Here is a 13,653-nt window from a genome sequence, read left to right on the forward strand (position 1 = left end):
TCTTCTTTTAATGCTTCTTGGATCATTTAACACTATTACCCAAAGCATCCTTAAGTATTACCATTTGTGGCTTGAATTTGTTCTTCAGTTCCTTAAGCTTAAGAAATGCTAGGCCGACTCTGTCGACTGCTGCAGGCAGCCATGAGCCGGTTATCAGAAGACTATGACCCCTACGCTGTTGAAGAGCCCAGCGACGAGGAGCCGGCTCTAAGCAGCTCTGAAGATGAAGTGGATGTGCTTTTACATGGAACCCCTGACCAAAAACGAAAACTCATCAGAGAATGTCTCACTGGAGAAAGTGAATCATCGAGTGAAGATGAATTTGAAAAAGAAACGGAAGCAGAATTAAATTCCACCATAAAGACAATGGAGGACAAGTTATCCTCTCTGGAAACAGGATCTTCCTCAGGAAATGGGAAAACTGGAGCAGCTCTGACAAAATACTATGATGATATCTATTTTGATTCTGATTCTGAGGATGAAGACAAAGCAGCACAGGTGACCAAGAAAAAAAAGAAGTGACACCGGATTCCAACAAATGATGAATTACTTTACGATCCTGAAAAGGATAACAAGGATCAGGCTTGGGTTGATGCACAGAGAAGAGGCTGTCATGGATTTGGACTACAACGGCCACATCAACAACAGCCTGTACCTAATAGTGATGCTGTTTTGAATTGCCCAGCCTGCATGACCACACTGTGCCTTGACTGCCAAAGGCATGAATCATATAAAATTCAATATAGAGCAATGTTTGTGATGAATTGTTCTGTCAATAAAGAAGAGATTCTAATCCCAGAAAACAAGAAAAAAAGATGGTGCCATAAAAAGATGCGATCTACTCACGGAGATGCTGTAAAACAGGCAGAGACAGAAGGAGAAGAAATTTACCACCCCAGTCATGTGCACTGAATGTTCCACAGAAGTGGCAGTCTATGACAAGGATGAAGTCTTTCATTTTTTCAATGTTTTAGCAAGTCATTCCTAAATAGTGCAATTGGCATTTACTTGCCCAGTGTTGTATATAAAAGGCAAGTATGGACTTCCATTTTTCTCATACCTATCTGTATCATTAAGTGACTTTCTGAATGGTTGAAGAAGCAGTGTTTCAGCTTTAAAATAATGGTTATTAACCTTGGTTCCCCTTCCTCTTTGTGTAAATTTCCACCAGCACAGTGGGACTCCTTGGTAGTCTCTTTGAAACAGTGGGCTTTTATTTATTAAAGCTCTTTAGAATGGAAAAAAAAAGAAATGCTAAGTGAGTTTGGCCCTTTGATTTTCTAACTCCAGCTCTTTACACATTTCATTATAGTATCTTGCATTGTCTTTTCAAGCTGTCCTTTGAAATTTTCTGTTCAGCTTTTTAATGTCTTGATTTCTTCCTTTAGCTTTGGCTTCTCGGCGCTCTATTGCAATATTCTCATCTGACATCCATCTTGGTCTTTTCTTCCTCTTCAGCCTTTGTAATGATCTTTTGCATTCTTCATGGACAATATTCTTAATATCTTCTTACAGCTATTTGGTCTATGCTCATTGGTGCCCAGCCTCAAACCTGTCCCTGAGATGGTTTTAAAATTTGAATGGGATAGAGTTAAGCTTAAATTTTGGTTCCCATGGATTTAATTTTCTTCAACTTCAGATTGAACTTGCATATGAGTAGTTGGTGGTCTGTCCCACATTGAGCACCTGGGTTGGTTTTCACAGCTAATACTGAGCTTCTCCAGTGATTCTTTCCACGAATGTAATCAGTTTGATTCCTATGCATACAATCATTTACCATTATTTTTATGTCATAGCAATTTACATCTGCTGTATATATTGTGTATATCTTTTCCCAGTCTATGGCCAGTCTTTTTATTTTGTTTGTGGTAACTTCTGACATTTATTGTGCATCAGTGAAACTTCCTTATTGATATACAATTAATATACAATAAACAGCACATATTTAAAGTGTTTGATGAATTTTAACACACATATATATACCAGTCAGTCTCTAGACAACTGTTAATCTACCGTCTTCCATATTCTTAGTAATTTTCTGTATACATTTTATCAATTTTTAAAATAAAAGTATTGAAACCTTTTCATATTAGTTGAGGTTTGTAATCACAAAAAGGAGAAGCAACTGCAATCATTATAAGAGTACAAGACAAATTCAAAATATAATAAAATCTCATGAGCCTCCGCTCTCTCAATAATAAAAAGGAAGGATAATGGTGTCCGTATCATACCAAGTACTGCAAGGACTGTAGTCTTCAACATGGATTGAAGCTCAACATCAAGAAGACAAAGATTCTCACCACTGGGCCTATTGACAGCACCATATTAGATAGAGAAGAGATTGAGGTTATTAGCAATTACGGCTTGCTTGGATCCACAGTCAACACTCTTAACACCAGGAGTCAGGAAATCAGAAGACAAATTTCAATGGGAAAATCTGTCATGGACCTCTCCAGAGTAGTGAAGAGCAACCACGGCAGTCTAGATACAAAGGTGCACCTAATCCAGGCCATGATCTTCTCAATTACTTGTTATGATTCAGAGAGTTGGGCAGTGACTAAGGATGACAGAAGAAGAATAGATGCCTTCGAGTTGTGGTGCTGGAGAAGAGTCATGACTGCCAAGAAAACAAATAGGTCTGTCTTGGAGAAGGTGAAATCAACTTTCTTTGGAGGCTAGGATTTTGAAGCACCACCTCACTTACTTTGGGCATGTGGCCAGGAGAGATCGATCCTTGAGAAGGACATCATGCTTGGAAGGGTGGACGGACAGCACAGGAGAGGGAGACCCTGGATGAGATGGATTGATACAGTAACTGGGACGATAGGGGTTAGTGTGTCAGAATTAGTTAGAAGATCTTCACCCTGAAACCCACAGCGTCCCTTTTCAGCAGAAAGTAGCTAAGAGAATATGCCATCCCCTTTTCCTTATGACTCAGGGTGAAGTCTCTCTCAGGGAGGAGTGATAGGGAATGGCAAAGGACACACTGACAAAGAAGATTAATCAGAACTGGCTTTGACAAGCACTGTGGCATTTGGACAAGAACAAACTGGGAGGAGGGTAGAGAGAATAGTGCAACAATGAATGAATGGAAACCCAAAATCTCTGTAAATGTTTATGAAAATTAATAAAATATAGGAAAAAAAAGAATTAGTTAGAATGGCTCAGGACAGGGCAGGGTTCAGAGCTGCTGTATATAGGGCCACAATACATCGCAGGCAACTTAACAGCACAAAACAACGATAACATACTATGACAGATTTGGAAGCAGAAATGGCATCCACTTCCTAAATTATATACCTCTGGAAACTCTATGAGCTTTGATAAATATCAATAGTTGTAGAGGGGCTTCAGACCTTTTGTTCGTAGGTTTGCTGTAAGTCGTGTTCAATTCAAAGGCAATCAACAACTTTAATTACTGTAGAAGTTCTTTGAAGAACAGTTCAGGAAACATATGAAGCACCTTAGGAAAAACAGCATAGTGTTCAGTGATGTGAAAACCTATACCTTTACCAAGAAACTTTTATGCAAATGCTACATGATTTAAAATTAAGAAAGATGTGCCTTGGTGTTGTATCCTTTCTCCAGACCAGGAAGCAGTTGTCCAAACAGAGCAAGGAAATGCTAGATGGTACAAAATCAAGGAAGAGGTATGTCAAGGATGTGTCTTTTCTCCATACTGTTTCAATCTATATGCAGAACAAATCATTTGGGAGGCTGGACTTTATCAGGAAAAATGTGGCATTAGAAATTGAAGGAAAACTCATCAACCACCTATGTTATGGAGATGACACAACTTTGCTGCTGAAACTGAGGAAGACCTGAAGTGTTTGCTGCAGAAGATTAAGGATGCAGTTTTCAATATGAATTGCAGCTCAACATCAAGAAAAAGATTTTTCACCACCAGTTCTTTCAACTTGAGAAATGCCAAGCTTGTTCTTTATTTTGGTTTTCTAAGTCTTTTTTAGTACTTTTTCTCCTTGAGCCTCTCTGACATTTTCTATTCCACTTTTTTACTTCAGCATTTCTTCCATTGTCTTTAACCACTATATATTGTAGAGAAAATTTTTATTGTTTCTTGCTTTCTTCTTCTTAATGACCTTCTGTTTCTTTATGTATCCCAAAAGTATTGTTACCTTAAGTTATTTGTGTTCAATGCATCATTTATAACATTTTTAAAAATTTTATTAATTTTAATGAACATTTACAGAGATTTTGGATTTCCGGTCATTCATTGTTGTGCTTTTCTCCATGCCCACCCCTCCCTCCTAGTTAACTCTTCTCTCTGAAAACTAAAAGAAAAATTCCTTCATTGGTATATAATCCTCCCCCCCTGTCCCGAGTACACTCCACTATGCAACCTTCATTCTGGACTCTTGTAACCATAATAACTTATCATATATCGCTTTTAAACTCTTCTCTCTCTCATTTGTTTCAATGCAATATACATAATTTATCCAATTTTTCTCAGTCTTAACCCAACCCTGATGTCAGTCTATGCAGTATTTGTCTTTTTGTGACCGAGATATTTCACTCAGCATAATGTCCTCCAGGGTCACCCATTTTAAATAATGTATGAGTTCCTTGTTTTTCAGTGCAGCATAGTATTCCGTTGTGTGAATATACCACAGCTTCTCTATCCATTCTTTTGTTGATGGGCACTTAAGTTGTTTTCCAACACCTTGCTATTGTGAACAAAGCCTCCATAAACATGGGTGTCCATATATCTGTTTGGATGGCAGTTATTGTCTCTTTGGAGTATATTCCCAGTGGTGGAATTGCTGGGTCAAATGGTATCTCTATTTGCAACTTTTTTGAGAAAACGCCACACTGCCTTCCACAGTGGTTGCACCATTTTACATTCCCACCAACAATGAATAAGGGTTCCAGTTTCTCCACAACCTCGCCAGCATTTGTTGCTTGCTGTTCTGTTAAATTTTGCTATTCTTACTGGGGTGAGATGATATCTCATTGTTGGTTTGATGCTTCAATTATATTCTTGAGATGATCTCTTAGGTTCAGGTGGGATATACTCAAAGTCATATATTGAGTACTGTGAATGTGATTTAATTTTCTTCAACACCTGTTTGAAGTGAGCAGTTGATAATCTCTTTTGCACTCAACACTTGGCCATGTCCTTACTGCTATCTTCTCCATTATCTCTTTCTGTAGATAAACTCAATACCTGGGCAGTCTTTTTACAAGATCCAGATGCATAGTTGCTGATTGTTTTTTTTAAAAGAAATATATATAATATCTAGAGTATCTATCTATCTATCTGAAATATATATTTTAGGGAGCTTTTGTGGCCTAGTGGCAAGAAGCTACACTGCAGTCCCAGAGTATGTGGTTCGAATCCACTGGATACTCTGCTGGAGAAGGAAGGGCAATCTCCTCCTGTACCGGTCAGATCTAATTTGATGGTACACATATAAAAAATAATAAAATTTTAAAATAAAAAATATACCTATTTATTTGTTGTTTATTTGGAAAATAAAAAGGCATTTGTGATAAATAAGTTATTGCTCTTGCAAAATTCTATTGTGCATTCTTTGACATAATTTTTAAATTTTAATCAGTTTTATTGAAGTAAAACTTCACAAATCTTTCTGGCTTTTTAGTTATTCATAGCCAAAATTTACTATTAATAGATAAAACAACCCATTACTGCTATTCCCTTCACCTACGTTCTCTGTAGATTTTTTTCTTTTCTCTCTTCCCCATTCTTATTAATCCATATTGTTTGTTTTCTGGCATCATTTTTATCACCAATGCCTTACTTTTCGCCTATCAATCCCTCTTAGTTTTTAACTTTCACATTCAGTTATTATATCTGTTATTGTCAATGAAAGCATTAGTTAAAAAGTAAAATACCTCTCTCTGTGTTTATGTGAGAAAGATGGATAGTCTTCACCTGAGTGATTTATAACCTCTCAAAACCTATGGGAGGCTCAGCTAGAAGTCACTTCTGACTCTGACGATGAACTTGAGGTTTTATATTTTCTTATATTGATTTAATGTTAAAATGATGTTGTTCTATTTATTTTGTTAAATGAAATACATTCTTAAAATTAATCATGCCTGCTTTTACTTTTATAAAGTGTGACAATTAGAAGTTTAAAATTATATGTTTGTGTGTGTGTGTGTGTGTGTTGTGTGTATATGACTTATAATTGTTGCTCACATCATGTTTCTGTTGTACAGTGGTCTAATTTATTAATGTATCTCTTTTAATCGATGTATCAAGTTTATGTTGAATCTTTCAGTTTATGAAAGATTATCATCACCATACTTACAATCTTTCTTTTTTAAACTTATATTTATGTTTTGCTTTTGTTGAGAATATATACGATATAGCATACAACTAATTCAGCAATTTCTCCACATACAATTCAGTGATATTGATTCCAGCCTTCAAACTGTGCAACCATTCTCTCTCTCATTTTCTGAATTGTACCTCCTCAATTAACATAAATCCACTGCCTCCTAAAGTGCCTATCTAATCTCTTGAGTTGTTTTTGAACTCAGATTGATAGTTATTAACACAATATTGAAGGTAGACATTTATGTATTGTTCAGTTTTATAAAGACTTCAGCAAGTATTTTTGGTTTAAGATTTAAGTATTATTTTAGGACAAGTTTCAAGTGTTCTTCTAGTCTCCATGATGCCCCAGAACAAATGAAAAGCTTTTCTGTTTATTTCTCCTTTTAATCATAGATCTTTGGTCAGCTTGGCTGTTAATGGTAGGGACCATTACGTTCTTCTGGTCTTAGGGAAAATCATTTCTTCCTTCTTGACATGACTCTCTTTATTCTTTTGTTCCCAGCAAGTAGAGATGAAACTGTTGTACCTTGAGTGCAAAAATAAAATAAAATGTTTTGCAAAATACACCCAAAAAATGCAAATAGAAACTCTGTAAAAAATATGCAGAGAGTACACCTCCTAGTATTTTCATCTCATTGTCTGGCTGTAATTGAGGAGTGAGGAGCTGTAGGTGGAAATGGGAAGAAAGGAAAACCAACCTGGCCTTTGCAAGCCTTTAGATTCCAGACACTTAGCAGAAACACTGGGGGACAGAAGCCATAATCACAATAATGGGACATCAGTTAACTCTGATGTCCCATAAAACCATGACCCGCAATCTTGAAACTATGAAAACAAGTCCCATGAGGTGTTAGATTGTACTTAAGCAGGTCCTATTTTCTTCTTGTTGCTGTTGTAAGTAGATCATACCATATCTACCAGATCACCTTTTTACAGTGCCGTTCATTGACATCAGTCACATTGATTGGTTGTGTCACATATATCTAGGTGATTTTTTTTTTATCACAAGAAACTGAAACTGAGTACTCCAGAGACAGTAACCAGTCCCTTTTCTGCTCCCTTCTCTTTTTGGGTATGTTGTGAACTGACCCATAGCTAACCCCCCAGCAGATTTTCAGAGGCAGCAGATCACACTAGTGTGGAGATTGCCCATCTTTCTCCTGAGGAGCAGCTGGCATATTAGAACTGTATACCTTTGTTTTTTGGTTTTTTTTGTTTGTTTTTTTTTTTAATTTTGTGTATGTGTACCGTCAAATCAGATCTGACTGGTACAGGAGGATATTGCGCCTCCTTCTCCGGCAGAGCATCTGGTGGATTCGAACCGTGTTCCTCTGGGATTGCAATGCAGTTTCTTGCCACTAGGCCACCAGAGCTCCCCTGAACTGTATACCTTTGTTGACAGCACAAATCCTTACTACTAAGCCACCAAGCTCCCATGTCTTCCTGGTAGCCACTAATAAATGATGATCATTTACCTGTTCTTTTATGTCTATGAACTCATGTATTTGTCTAGTTGTTATTAACTTAATCCACTCATTTTAATGACTTTACAACCTTGCTGCTGAAAGTGAGGAGGACTTAAAGCATTTACTGCAGAAAATCAAAGACTACTGCTTTCAATATGGATTGCATCTCAAGGGAGCTCTGGTGACCTAGTGGCAAGAAGCTGAGCCGCAATCCTGAAGGTGCATGGTTCAAATCCACCAGTTGCTTCTCTGGAGAAGGAGGGGTAGTCTCCTCCTGTGCCGGTTGGATCTGATTCAGCGGCACACAATAACAACCAAAAAAGAAAAAGAAGGGGAAAAATATGGATTACATCTCAACATCAAGAAAACAAAAATTCTTATCACTGGATCTGTAGGCAGCATCATGATAGATGGAGAAAAGATTGAAACTGTCAACAGCTTCATCTTACTTGGATCCATAGTCAATACCCTTGGTTCCAGCAGTCCGGAAATCAAGTCTGCAATTAGGGACCTCTCCAAATTATTGAGGAGTATTGACTTGATGACATTGAGTTAATGTTTTATTCTTTTCTAGTTTATGCTTGCATCTTCATTGGATATTCTTACCACATATTTTATTTTTTTGTTATTCACATGTTTACATTTCTGTTAAATTTGTGGATTATAGTGGTATTTGTTGTATCTTATTGTAGTTTTAGTTTACATTTCCCTGTTTCTACACCAGATTTGGGCATCCCTTTTTTTTGTAGCATTCACAAGTATTTTACTCATTTTCCTGTTGTTAGGTGTCATCAAGTTGACTGATCGTGAAATGAAGATCTGAATCTTGTCATAACACTTCATGACACCGTAGAGCCCATTGTGGCAGTCACCGTGTCAGTCCACCTGGTTAAGGGTCTTTCTCTCCTTCACCAACCCTCCTCCCTTCCAAGCATCAGCATCATGTCCCTCTCCAAAGAATAGCCCTTCCTAGCAGCATGCCCAGAATATGTGAGGCAAAACCTCATCAACCTTGCCTGCAGCGAGCACTCTGACTGCACCCTCACCAAGACATATTTATTTGGTTTTTTTGGCCATCCATGGGATGTTCAGTGCTCTTACTACTGCAACACTACAACTCAGAGGCATCTGTTACCCCAGTTGTCTAGCTCTCAGATGTTTAGCAAGTAAAGGGAAAAATCATGGCCTGAATCAGATACATCTTAGTCCTCAAACTAACTTAATTATTTTTCAGTCATCTTGAGAGGTCCCTAACTTCTCAGTGCAATACATCTTCAGAATTCCTGGCTGCTGCTATCAAGAGTGTTAATTGTGGATCCAAGTAGGATGAGTTGTTGACAGTTTCTATCTTTTCTCCTTCTATCATGAGGTGGTCTATTGGTCCAGTGATAAGAATCTTTGTTTTCTTGATGTTGAGATGCAATTCGTACTGAAGGCTACATTCCTTGATCTTCTACAACAAGTGCTTCAAATCCTCCTCACTTTCAACAAGCAAGGTTGTGTCATTGCATAATGCAGGTTATTAATGAGTCTGCCTCTGACCCTGATGCCACATTTCTCTTCATAGAGTCCAACTTTTCAAATAATTTGCTCAGCATACAGATTGAATAGGTATGTAGAGAGAATATAACCCTGACTTACTCTTTTCCTAATTTTAAAGACTTATTAATATGACTATTATTCAAATATACACTCCTACATCTAGAGCCAAAGAGAAAGAAATTGATAATTTTTACCAAATCTTGCCTTTAAAATGGATTGTACATGCAATCAAGATGCGTTAATGATAATTGGTGACTGGAATGCAAAAGTTGGAAACAGTGAAGAAAAAAAATGTTATTGTTGTTGTTGATTGTCTTTGAGTCAAGCACAGCCTTATGAACAAAAAGCCTGAAACGCCTCTACAACTGTCGACATTTATCTAAATTCATAGAGATTCCAGAAGCATGTTATTTAGGAAGTAGATGCCACTCCTACTTCCAAACCTGTCATATATCGAAGAAAGAATAGTAGTTGGAAAATATGGACTTACTAATAGAAATGAGGCTTGAAATAGAATGATTGAATTTAGTAGTTTCAATGATTTATTCATTGCAAGTACTTTTTGTTAAAGACACAAATAATGACACATTTTCCTATAGAGTTGCTTTTTTATATTCAATCATTCCCATTCATTTTCTTTTTTTAAATAAAATTTTTATTTTATTCTGGTTTACTTACAAAGTTTGTACGCATTGTTTTGCACACTAAATCTTTCCCATTTCCTTTACCCACCCCTCTCTCCACCCATCAAATTGTGTGACCGTGTGATTAACCAGCAACATCCCCTCCCATCCTCACTTCTTTACTTCCTCCCTCGCCTCCTTGGATCCTTATATTCTACAGAAATTGTCTTTATACAGTATTTGTCTTTATGGGACTGAGTTTGTTCACTTAGCATAATTCTCTCCAATCTCTCCCAAGTTAGATTGTTGTTGTTGTGTGCCATCAACTGTCAGCCACATAGTGACCCTTTGTACAGTAGCCCTAAATCCTGCTCTATCCTTTGCCAATCTCACTGTCTCCGACTCACCTACCCTCATTACCCCAGTCATTGAATCAATACACCTCATAGAGGGTCTTCCTCTCATGTGCTGTCCCTCCACCATCCCAAGCATGACATCCTTCTCCAAGGACTGGTCCCTCCTTGCAACATGTCCAAAGTATATCAGACGAAACTTCCGAATCTTTGCCTCCAAGAAGCAGCCTGGTTTAACCTTCTCTAGGGTGAACCTGTTTGTTTTCTTAGCAGTCCATGGTATATTCAATACTCCTCTCCAATACCACAGCTAGAGAGTGACAAAATCATTGTTCCTCTGTGCTATGTAGTATTCCATCATGTGAATATAACATAATTTCTCAATCCATTTGATTATGGAGTTGTCTTTTTTACTGATGAGGATCTTTTTTATATGTTGTAGACCCTGTCCAGCTTTAGCCGCATAGGCTTCTCTACTGTGTGACTTTCTTTTCATTCCTTTTTAATTTTACTTTTAAAATGTTTATAGGTATTGCTTTTTGGGGGGATTAGCATGTATTTAATGAGAGTTTTAGATTGTTTTCCAACAAATTTTTAATTTTACACTGAAGATCTAGTCTATCTAAAATTTCTTTATTGTGTGTAAAAGAGTGCATTGTTACTTTTTCCTATGTGGAATCCCATTTATTAAAAAACTAGTCATTTCCCCTGCTACTCTAATTTCCTACCTCTGTCCTCATTTGCCCATCTGCTAGTGATCTGCTTACAGACCCTATTCTGTTCGTTATATTACTATCTCAAAAATGGTCTTATTTTAGCTCTTAAAGAATTTTATTATCTTAGAGCAAGACTTAGGGAGTTCTGGTGGTTTAGTGGTAACAAGTTGTCCTGGCACCTCAAAGATATGTGGATCAAGTCCACCAGTTGTTCCACAGGAGAAAGGTGGGGATTGTCCTCTGGTGTGATTTATTGGCCCTGAAAACTTACTACAAAGTCAGCTATTGGTCATTTCCAATTAGTTGGTACACATCAGCAACAACAACAGAACAAGACTTATCCATCTTAACTGTCTCTTTAATTTTAATTTCCATTTAAGTTTTATCATTTACTTGTCAGCTTCTACAAAAAGAAAAACAAAATTATGTTTATTATGTTGCATTAAATCTATAAACCATTTTGGTAAAGAAGGACCCTGACCACTTGAGTTTTCCAGTTCATTAATTTGGCTTACTCTCTATTTAAACATTGCTTAATGTATTCTAATAAGATGTCTTAATGTTCTCTATAGACTGTTTAGGTGTCATCTGTTAGGTGTCATTATTTAAAATAATTGATGCTATTATATAAATTATTTTTTAAAGAAAATTTTTATTTCATACTAGTTTACTTACAAAGTTCATATACATTGTTTTTAATATAAGTGATCTTTTTTAAATTACTTTTCTATCTTGATTGAACTTCCATTTAAAAATTTTTTGAATGCCTAAGAATTTTATATCTTATGTTCATGGGTAAAATTTTAATTTTTTTTTTTTTTATAACTATCAACATGGCTCCCTTCACCCCTTGAATGGGTGGATACAGGGAAGATAAACTTTGTGTATATGACTGTAAATGTTTGTCTTCTATGCTTCTACTTAATTGATGTTGCCAGTAGGCAGCATCATGATAGATGGAGAAAAGATTGAAATGGTCGTCAATAATTTCATCTTGCTTGGATCCACAATCAACATCCTGTAGTCAAGAAATCAAAAGATATATTAGGTAAAGTCTGCTGTCAAGGACTCATCAGTACTGAGGAGTGATTTTTGTTTGAAGACTTAATGGTGCCTAGTTCAAGCCATCGTCTTTTCAAACACTTTGTGTTTCTGAGAGCTGGACCATGAAAAAGAATGACAGAAGAAGAATTGTTGCCTTTGAGTTGTGGTGTGAGTGAAGAGTAATGTTAAAAGTACAAACTATGTGTTGAAGAAGGTGCAGCTGGAGTGCTCCTTTGAGGCAGGAATGGTGACATTTCATCTCATGTACTTTGGGTGTTTTTTTTATGAGGGGCCATTCCTTGGAAAGGAGCATCATGCTTGGAAAGGTGGAAGCCTAGGGAAAGAGAGGAGAACCTTCAGTGACATGGATTGGCACAGTGGCTGCAGCAATAGTCTCGTGTGTCAGAGATGAAGAGGATGATGCAGGATAAGATAGGGTGCAAATTTGTTGTTCGTAGGGTCACACTATGAGTCATACTCACCTTGAAAGCACATAACAACCACAACAACAACAACTTAGTTGTTGAACAAAATATACTATTTTGAGTATTTTTAAAATCTTCCTCTCTCAGAACTTGAAAATCCCTTCACGCTTTTCTTCTAGTAGCTGGCTTTATTCAGGAGACACCTGATGCTAGACTGATGTTCATTCCTTTTTAAGTGAACAGAAAAGGGTGGGGGTTTTTTCCCTCTAGAAACCTTTAAGATGTTATCCTTGGTGTTTTCCAATTACATTCCAAGTACATGCCAAAATATAGAAGTTTCTGTCTTCATTTCTCAGAAATTGTCAATGTTTTGCTTCCTACTTATTTCTGAAGGTGAAAAAAGCCCTAGAATGATGGCCTCACTGGATGGGTCTTTGTTCCACACTTCTGTCATACATTTTCTCTTTTCTCTTTTAGCTTTCTGGCAGTTGTTTGGGGTGTCTTGGGCTTACCTTTGATTAAAAATATACTAAAGGAGAATTGATAGACAATGTTAGATTGTTTTTTTCTAGAACTCATTTTGTGGTCTCTGTTTATTTGTCATAAAAATCTGTTCTGCCTTTGTGAGTTTATTATCTTCTTGAGTGTCTGTGAGGTTAAAATATTTTCAAAGTTTCTTTAGCCTGAATTACGTCCATTTCTTTTGCAGACTGTGTTTCACTTTCTTCATAACCTATTTCTAAAAGGTGAAGCACATTTCAGTGAGGAAAAGTGTAAGCAAGTGTGTGGGAAAAGAAATGCAAAAAACTCTCTCTGGGAGCAATAGTAATCTGACTATTTAATGTTGTGGGCCTAACAAGATAAGGACTTAGGATAATATGAGTACAGTAGAAATTAAAAGAACTGAGTAATTAAGCAAGAAAAATTTATGTAATTGAAACAGATTTTTGTACTCCATAAACTCCCACAGCACCTTCTTGTTGAACTAATTGTAAACTTCTTTATGTTGTTGTTTTTATGTGCCGTCGAGTCGATTGCGACTCATAGCAACCCTATGTACAACAGCCCTAAACTCCGCTCTGTCCTGTGCCAATCGCACTGTCTCCGATACTCCCATCCCAATTATCCCAGTCACTGAATCAATCCACCTCATAGAGGG

At 36.9% G+C, this 13,653-nt stretch overlaps 1 protein-coding gene and 1 pseudogene across 1 annotated transcript in view; both read left to right on the forward strand.

Moving 5' to 3' along the window:
• The window catches only part of LOC102858064 (calcium uptake protein 1, mitochondrial-like), a 137,897-nt gene that overhangs the window by 40,008 nt on the left and 84,236 nt on the right, over nt 1–13,653 (forward strand). The window lies entirely within an intron of this gene.
• On the forward strand, nt 142–988 carry LOC102869170 (annotated as a pseudogene).

This window comes from Elephantulus edwardii, unplaced genomic scaffold (assembly GCF_000299155.1).
Source record: "Elephantulus edwardii isolate Elephantulus edwardi_28Jun2011 unplaced genomic scaffold, EleEdw1.0 scaffold00058, whole genome shotgun sequence".
Lineage (NCBI taxonomy): Eukaryota > Metazoa > Chordata > Mammalia > Macroscelidea > Macroscelididae > Elephantulus > Elephantulus edwardii.